At 35.1% G+C, this 8,542-nt stretch overlaps 1 non-coding gene across 1 annotated transcript; it reads left to right on the top strand.

Annotated features, from left to right (window-relative positions):
- The first annotated feature begins 673 nt into the window (after positions 1-673).
- On the top strand, positions 674-745 carry TRNAY-GUA (transfer RNA tyrosine (anticodon GUA)). Its single transcript has one exon. It is a non-coding gene; the product is annotated as a tRNA-Tyr (tRNA).
- The last annotated feature ends 7,797 nt before the right edge of the window (positions 746-8,542 follow it).

The raw sequence follows: 8,542 nt of genomic DNA on the forward strand, positions 1-8,542 counted from the left end.
GAGTCAGACACAACTGAGCGACTGAACTGAACTGATACTATATTTATGATACTGTTTTATAATACAATATACTAGTATTATATAAAATATTTATTAGGCCAAATTCTTTAATATCCAAGAGCAGCTTTAGAACCCATTTCCTGTAATGATGTACAGAGTAACTTTGATTTGTGCCTACTTTAAGCCTTTAGGGGAGAAGGCAATGGCACCCCACTCCAGTACTCTTGCCTGGAAAATCCCATGGATGGAGGAGCCTGGAGGGCTACAGTCCATGGGGTCGCTGAGGGTCGGACATGACTGAGCAACTTCATTTTCACTTTTCACTTTCATGCATTGGATAAGGAAATGGCAACCCACTCCAGTGTTCTTGCCTGGAGAATCCCAGGGACGGGGAGCCTGGTGGGCTGCCGTCTATGGGGTCGCACAGAGTCGGGCACGACTGAAGTGACTTAGCAGTAGCAGTAAGCCTTTAGGATTTCTTAAGGCAGATTCAGTGAGCAGCTTGCACAGATTGATACTTAAATAATAAATGAAATCAAGTTATGATATTGTGTGGAAACATATTTTAAGCAGTACTGATGACAAAATAGGATTTGTTTTAATCAATATGTATATGATAGTACTATTAATAATCTATATGTCCTTGTTTCAATAAGCAACAAAGTTATGGGCTTCCCTGGTGGCTCAGATGGTAAAGCATCTGCCTGTAATGCAGGAGACCCAGGTTTGATTCCTGGGTCGGGAAGATCCCCTGAAGAAGGAAATGGCAACCCACTCTAGTACTCTTGCCTGGAAAATTCCATGGATGGAGGAGCCTGATAGGCTACAGTCCATGGGGTCACAAAGAGTCGGACACAACTGACCAACTTCACTTTCACTTTCAAACTTGGTTATAGCTTTGTAAAAACTTCAGAGGAAAACAAAATTGCAGATGATTCATTAAAACTCCAAAAAGGCAAGCATACTTCAGAATAAACCAAGGTTTGTTTTTTCAAAAAAAAAAAAAGCAAAAAGCGCAACACAAAAAAAGAACATCAATATCTCCATGGTGAAAAATGAGGAATATTATTTAGAGGCGAACTAGAAAACCAAAATACTGACATTTATACCAACACTTCTAGGAAAGATTACATGTTGTTAAAAGTTCCAGATAAAATACGGTTGTGTATATTTAGATTTATTTCACTGAGGGTTTGGCTGGCATGGTGATTAACCAAGAAAGGCTTTGTGAAGAGGGTGGTCACTGCCCTTTAACATCAAGTAAGATTTAGACATACACAGATTTGAGAAAGGACATTTAGGTGGAGGGTATAGCAGGAGCGAAGTCACGAAACAGAAACTTCAGAGCATATACAGAGAAAAGTAGAGCCATTCAGTTACTCCCTTTATGACAAATTTAAGAATGTGTGTGGGGCATGGATTAGTAAAAGTATAAAGAATCATATGTTGAATACTTTGCAAAATAAAACTCCACTCCTTATCTCCTTTCTCCATTCATTCCCCCTCCTCTCCTTCCTACTCTAATATTTTCCACATATCTGACTATTTAAAAGATTATCACATTATTCCACAATAGGTATAAGGTTTAATGATGCTGTTTTCCTGTAATTAGAGTTCTTTCTTAATTGCCTTATAAGTATTTCCTTATAAGTGATTATGAATGCATTTTCCAGTGTAAACAAATAAGTTCATGGGTTTATTTTACACTCCTGTGAATCGAGCAGAGACTTAAATCAAATTAAGGATGATCTATATTGCCAGGCACCCATGCCCCAATCTAAAATTAATCAGAGGTTCTTTTATCAGGGGAATCTAAGGCACAAGGGCTATATTTATGCTAATTTTTGTTAATATGGCTGGAAGGCATCAGAGCATAGAGGAACACAGAGAAGCTTTGGAGTCCTAAGAATAGAATTCATTTTACCAAATGAGGATTTTCCAAAGGTATCATTCATACTCTATAAAGCTAAGAAATCACTTTTGTCACTTAACAATGCATTGTCTCTGAGGGTCAGCAATTAAATTCAACTTGTTCATTTCAAAATCTGCTTTGGATTTAACTGTGTATTGGCACAGGGTATACAAAATATACTTTCTGTTGTCTGCCTGCATATACATAAGTTGATTTTAATGTTATATATGGTACTTTTCCTGGAAGGGGAACCCACTGGAAGTGGGTCACTGGAAGTGGAGTCAATCCACTCCAGTATTCTCGCCTAGATAATCCCATGGATAGAGGAGCCTGGCGAGCTACGGTACAAAGGGTCACAAAGAATCAGACATGACTGAAGCTACTTGGCACGCATACACGTATATTGTACTATTAAAAATCAAAATATGAGCATCTGTTGATGTGTTCACTTGAACATATATGAGTATATGTGTATGAACATTTAAATTTTTATTGACATCTAAATTACATTGAAATAAGTTGTATCAACTTGTTATCCTAACAAAGACTTGGAAAGTTGTACCAATATTAATTTTCCTTCTACTTTTATTACCCTTCCATGGCCTTCTGTCAAAAGCTACCTTGGGTCATTTACTGAGGAAAGGTGATTAGAGCAAAACCACCTGTAATATAACTAACATACCCATTAAAATCTACAAAATAAATGTGTACCTTTTTTTGTTGTGGATGCATACAGTTTATAATTCCACCAGTAAGTGTCTGTATATAGCATTACGTTAGTTTACCATAAGCTGTTAAAATATCCTACAAAATCTGGGTATTGAAGTTACATCTAATTTCATGTATATCAATATTAAGAGAAATATGTTTGGAACAAAGGTGTCATTATGTGTCTATGCTGTGGTGCAAGTATTTTAGAACACTTCAAGAATAATATTCAGCATAAAAATAGAATGAAATCTTGTCATTTGTGATAACATGAGTGGACTTTGAGGGTAGTATGCTAAGTGAAATAAATCAGATAGACAAATACCATATGATTGATTTCAGTTAATATGAAATCTAAAAATAAAACTAAAACAAAGCAACACCCTCCCCAAACCAAAAAACTACACATAAGCTCATAGACACAGATAACAGACTGATAGCTGATAGAGGGGGTGGGGTTAAATGGTAGGCAAAATGGGTGAAGGTAGTCAAGGCACAAACTTTCAGTTAGTATAAATAAGTCGTGGGGATGTAATGCACAGCATGGCCACTATAGTTAATACTGTATTACATATTTGAAAGTTGCCTAGGGAGTAAATCTTAAAAGTTCTTACCACAAAAAAATTCTGTAGTTAGGTATGGTGATGGATGTCAACTAGACTTATTCTGATTATTTTTTGATATATACAAATATATGATCATTATGTTGTATATCTGAAACTAACTTAATATTGACTGTCAATACCTCTAAAATTGTAATAACCATTAGTATTTTAAATATATAGTTCCTTCACAAAGTCATATCTAATTAAATAATATTTCTGATGCTTTTTTTTTTTCGATTTTGAGGCAACTGACAACAAAAATATTTTATTTTAGTCTTCACAATACATCTATAAAAAGCTAATACAAAATTGTTTTGTGAAGGGAATAAGCACGTTATCTTTCAGTACAAAAGTATGTCCCAGTCAGAAAGATCAGCATTACTATCTACCAATTCACTTAAGTCAAAAAAAAAAAAAAAAAAAAATGGACTACACATTTTCAGCCTCTCCCACGTATTCATAATGATAATGAGCCAGGGCCAGTAGTATTGTAAAGTTGCTCCTATCTATTCTTATTGATTTGACATTCAATCTGTTACTTATGTCATATTTATTCCTTGAATACTATGAATATTATACCTGATTACATTTCACACCACATCTAATCAGTCTCCAAGACTTATAATTTCCACCTCATAAGGCTTTTTGCAATATATCAATTTCTCTCCATCTTCACATGAAGATTCATGTAAATATTCTAAAGCAGGACAATATCCTCTCTATGAACACTAAAATAAATTCCAAACTCCTAAATCAAAGCTCATACAAATATTTGACAGCTTCAACAATTCTTAAGGCAAAGGCCAAACCCATTTACATTACACAAAGCATTTTTTTTTTTTTTAATATGGTGAAGTGGAGCCAATGTACCTAGGTTGAAATTTTGGCTCCAAGATTTCTAAATTTTTGGTTTGGGTAAAGAATTTAATAGCTCTTCAAGTTTCCACATGAAATAGGTATTACCATGCTGCTATCGCATAAAGACTGAAACAATTTTGGCACATCAGTTTCTCAGTAAAAGTTAGCCTTTCTCCATCAGTCATCATAATCAAATGCCATAATATTACAAATAGGTCCCTACCCAACTGTACTTTTATCTAGTGTTAATCTACAAATTTAAATATTGATATTAGTATTTATATTTCAACACTCAGATAATCTCTCATTCTAAGTGTCCAACTCTTGGAAAATCCAGTTTAATTTGCAACTCTGCCACTCTCTTGACATTTTGTGTCTGATTTTCAACACAGTCTGCTCTGTAGTTGTTGGAAACAAACATACCTTCCATATAAGCCCTCCTGTTCTCAAAGCATGCTGTATAAGATAATTTGCTAACCTGAGCATGTAGTTATCTATTTGAGTTCTTAGATTAGTCAGGTATACACAGTCCTTAAATATTACTTTCATGCCATTCAGGTTCTAGAGCTTCTGTAGAAGTCAGTGCTTCCCTTTCAATATGTGGTTCATTCGAATCCACTGCAGGAAATACTACAGCATTGGAGTTTTCATTCCCTCCCTGACAACCAGCTCTTGTTTCAATCTGATTAATGAAAGACTCATTCACTTTTTAAGAGTCCCCTGCTTTTTTTAAGACAATAATTTCATTTCTATTTTGTGGATGAGGAAAACTGAGCTCGAAATGGCAACATCTGATTAGTTTATAAAGTTGCAGAGCCTGGAATAGGACGCAATCTCCTTCTCCCTGGTATTGGTCCTGGTTTTCAGTTTTCAAACCTTGGAGGCTGGAGTTTATATCCCCAGAAAAAGGGAATGGAAACAGACATGTAGACACAGGTGTGAGGGCTTGCTCACATGCTCTTCATTGTTATTGTTGTTCAGTCACCCAGTCGTGTCTGACTCTTTGCAACCCATGGACTGCAGCACGCCAGGCCTCTCTGTCCCTCACCATCTCCCAAAGTTTGCCCAAGTTCATGTTCATTGCATTGGTGATGCTGTCCAGCCATCTCATCCTCTGACGTCCTCTTCTCCTTCTGCCCTCAGTCTTTCCCAGATCAGCATCAGGGACTTTTCCAATGAGTCAGCTGTTCGTGTCAGATGACCAAAATACCGGAGTTTCAGCTTCAGCAGCAGTCCTTCCAATGAGTATTCAGGGCTGATTTCCCTTAAGATTGACTAGTTTGATCTCCTTGCTGTCCAAGGGACTCTCAGGAGTCTTCTCCAGCATCACAGTTCGAAGGCATCAATTCTTCGGTGCTCCATCTTCTTTATGGTCCAGTTCTCGCAACTGTACATGACCACTGGGAAGAACATAGCTTGACTATATAGATCTTTGTTGGCAGAGTAATAGTTCTGCTTTTCAACACACTGTCTAGGTTTGTCATAGCTTTCCTGCCAAGAAGCAAATATCTTCTGATTTCATGGCTTCAACAGTGATTTTAGAACCTAAGCGGAAATCTGTTACCACTTCCACCTTTCCCCTCTATTTGCCATGAAATAATGGGCCAGATGCCACGATTTTAGTTCTTTAAATATTTAGTTTTAAGCCAGCTCTTCATTATATGCACCTTCATTTGAAGGATTTATAGGAAAGGAAATTATATACAGTGTAGAGGCAAGACGATATTCAGAACATGGTGTGGGGTGAAATTAAAAAGTGGTAGCTTCAATAAGATTTGGATTAATATGAGCATCTTAGGAATTTGGGAAAGATAGGCCTGATAAAGAAATATAATGAGAATACTGCTAAAAGAGAATGAATGCAAAAGTTCATATTATTGAGTAAATGTTATCTTGAGAGCATCTTATTGGTTGTGTCTAGTGGCCAAGGTGAAACAGAAGGTGAGGTTTGCCTTTGTATTTATAAAATTCTCAGCACACACATTCTACATGCCTCTTCTCTAAGATTACAGAGACTGCAAATGTTATTGATGAGTTCTTAAAAGTATAAAAAACAGGGGAGAAAAGATGAAAAAACCATAGTCACTTAATATTTAGCCAAAATATTATCTTATTTTTTTAATATTTTTATTTTTTTTATTTTTTAAACTTTACATAATTGTATTAGTTTTGCCAAATATCAAAATGAATCTGCCACAGGTATACGTGTGTCCCCCATCCTGAACCCTCCTCCCTCCTCCCTCCCCATACCAAAATATTATCTTTATACACACTTTTTGTGGGAACACTAGGAGTAGTTTTAGGTTCATACACAGGAAAATACATTAAGAAGAAAGTACAAAGATTTCCCATACACAGGTGGCCGCCACATATGGATGATGGTTTGTTGACAGATTTGGTGGTGGAAGAAAAGTGAAAGTGTAGCCTCTCAGTCGTGTCCGATTCTTTGTGACCCCAAGGACTGTAGTCTGCCAGGCTCTTCTGTCCACGGAATTCTCCTGGCAAGTAAGTATACTGGAGTGGGTTGCCATTCCCTTCTCCAGGGGATCTTCCCAACCCAGGGATTGAACCTGGGTCTTCTGCATTGCAGGCAGATTTGGTGGAAAGATAGATGATTATTAAATGTTTGCTTACATAGTCTCAGTTAATTATGAGACAAAAGCATCAGGTAAGAGTAAGCCGAGTTCAAGGTTGTGTTGGAGTGTTGAAGACAGAGGTGTATAACAGTCACTTGGGCAGTGAGAAAGTGGGAAGTGAATACACTAGGAAGTTAAATAGTTTTGCCAAGAATATATTTTAGATTAGTGAATGGATATCTCATATTCCATGTTTTAAAATGGGATATATCAGTGCCATCAACTTCAGAAACAAACAAGTTTCTGGAGATGCATCAAAAATATTTATAAGCAATTCATGAAACCATGAAAACATTGGTTATGTGTGAAAGGGGAAGGGAGAGAGAAAGTACAGATAATAATCTTGAGGCATTTTGAATTATAAGATACCCTTGAGTGGTGGGATTTAGAAGTAAGCATTCCTTTCCTCTTTATCTACTTCTGGATTCCTTCAATATTTGAAAATAAGAAGCACTTTATAATAAAAATGGGTGAGAGACAGAGATTTCTCAATGTTTCTGTGTATTCTTTTGTAGCAGCAAAATGAAATCATACCCATTTCCCTTCCTGAGATACAAATTGTGCTGTCAAATTATTTTAAGATTTTTTAACAGCAATGGGATGAAGTCAAATCTATAGTAACAGTGCTCAGTCACTTGTTCATCTGGAGTTGAAAATCTCCTTATACTATCTTTTTGTAGCTATTTTTAGCTTAAGGCATGATTTTATGGTGACAGGATGTATATAATTTTTTTTCTAACTTGTACTATGGAAGTTACTTTATGAAATAATTTTCCAATATTCCATACAAATAGTATCTTTGAAATAGCCATTATTTTAGAGATTTTTTTTCATAAGTAAACCTAAAGTTATATAAAGGAGCCAGCAATATTTTGGATCTCAGATGAAAAATACTAAAACAATTTATTTTATATAATATAATGGCAGTAACAAATCACTATATATTATAATGTACATATATATATTCTTCTTCACACCCTTTCTTATTTTACCTCCATACAGAATAAGCTTATATTGATTTCTAATATTTAATTTTTATATTAAGAATGTATTTCAAGAAATCAACAGGAACCAAAAATCTCTTTTAAGAGATTTGTTTCAATAAACATTATTTGTTAAGAGTTTGAGCATAGGAGTACAAGAAAACATGATCTATTTTAGTAACTAGGAGTTTAATTTCCCAATCTATTCAATTTGTCTCTTTCTTTATCCCCCACTGTACTACTCACTTCACTTTAAAATATCCTGAACTAATTTAAAGCATAATCTTATTGTTTTGATGTTAAATATACAGTGCATCTTTTCATTACCATTACTACTAAAATCTAGAAGAAATCTGCACTCAATTGAATTCAGTAGGTAGCATTTCAAAGTGGCAAAGAATAAAGTTTCTTTGAAGAAGAATATTTAAATAAGGAGGTAAAGGCGAGAGATGTCTTGCTGTTATTTAAAACATTGTTAGTTGGTTCTATCAGGTCATTAAAATATACTTTACTCAAGTCAAAAGTTCTTTTCAAAAGCATTATTTTAACATACCAAAACTCTCTCTTTATAAACTTGTACAATGATCTTTGTCTGTCAGCATAAATGACAAAGTCAAGTGAATAATGTAAGAAAAATTCTCTATTGATTGGTATCCAGGACAGCCAGACTATTATTGGAATCTATATAAATCATCTCCTCCTAAACTAATGTATGTCTTGGAGCTATAGTCAACTTGATAAAAGCTAATTTGGAGAAAAGGCATTGTCTATGTGTCCTTGATGGTATAACTGTTTAGTCTATTCATCACAAAATAATAATGACAGTGTTTTGAATATGTA

Source organism: Bos indicus, chromosome 17 (assembly GCF_029378745.1).
Source record: "Bos indicus isolate NIAB-ARS_2022 breed Sahiwal x Tharparkar chromosome 17, NIAB-ARS_B.indTharparkar_mat_pri_1.0, whole genome shotgun sequence".
NCBI lineage: Eukaryota > Metazoa > Chordata > Mammalia > Artiodactyla > Bovidae > Bos > Bos indicus.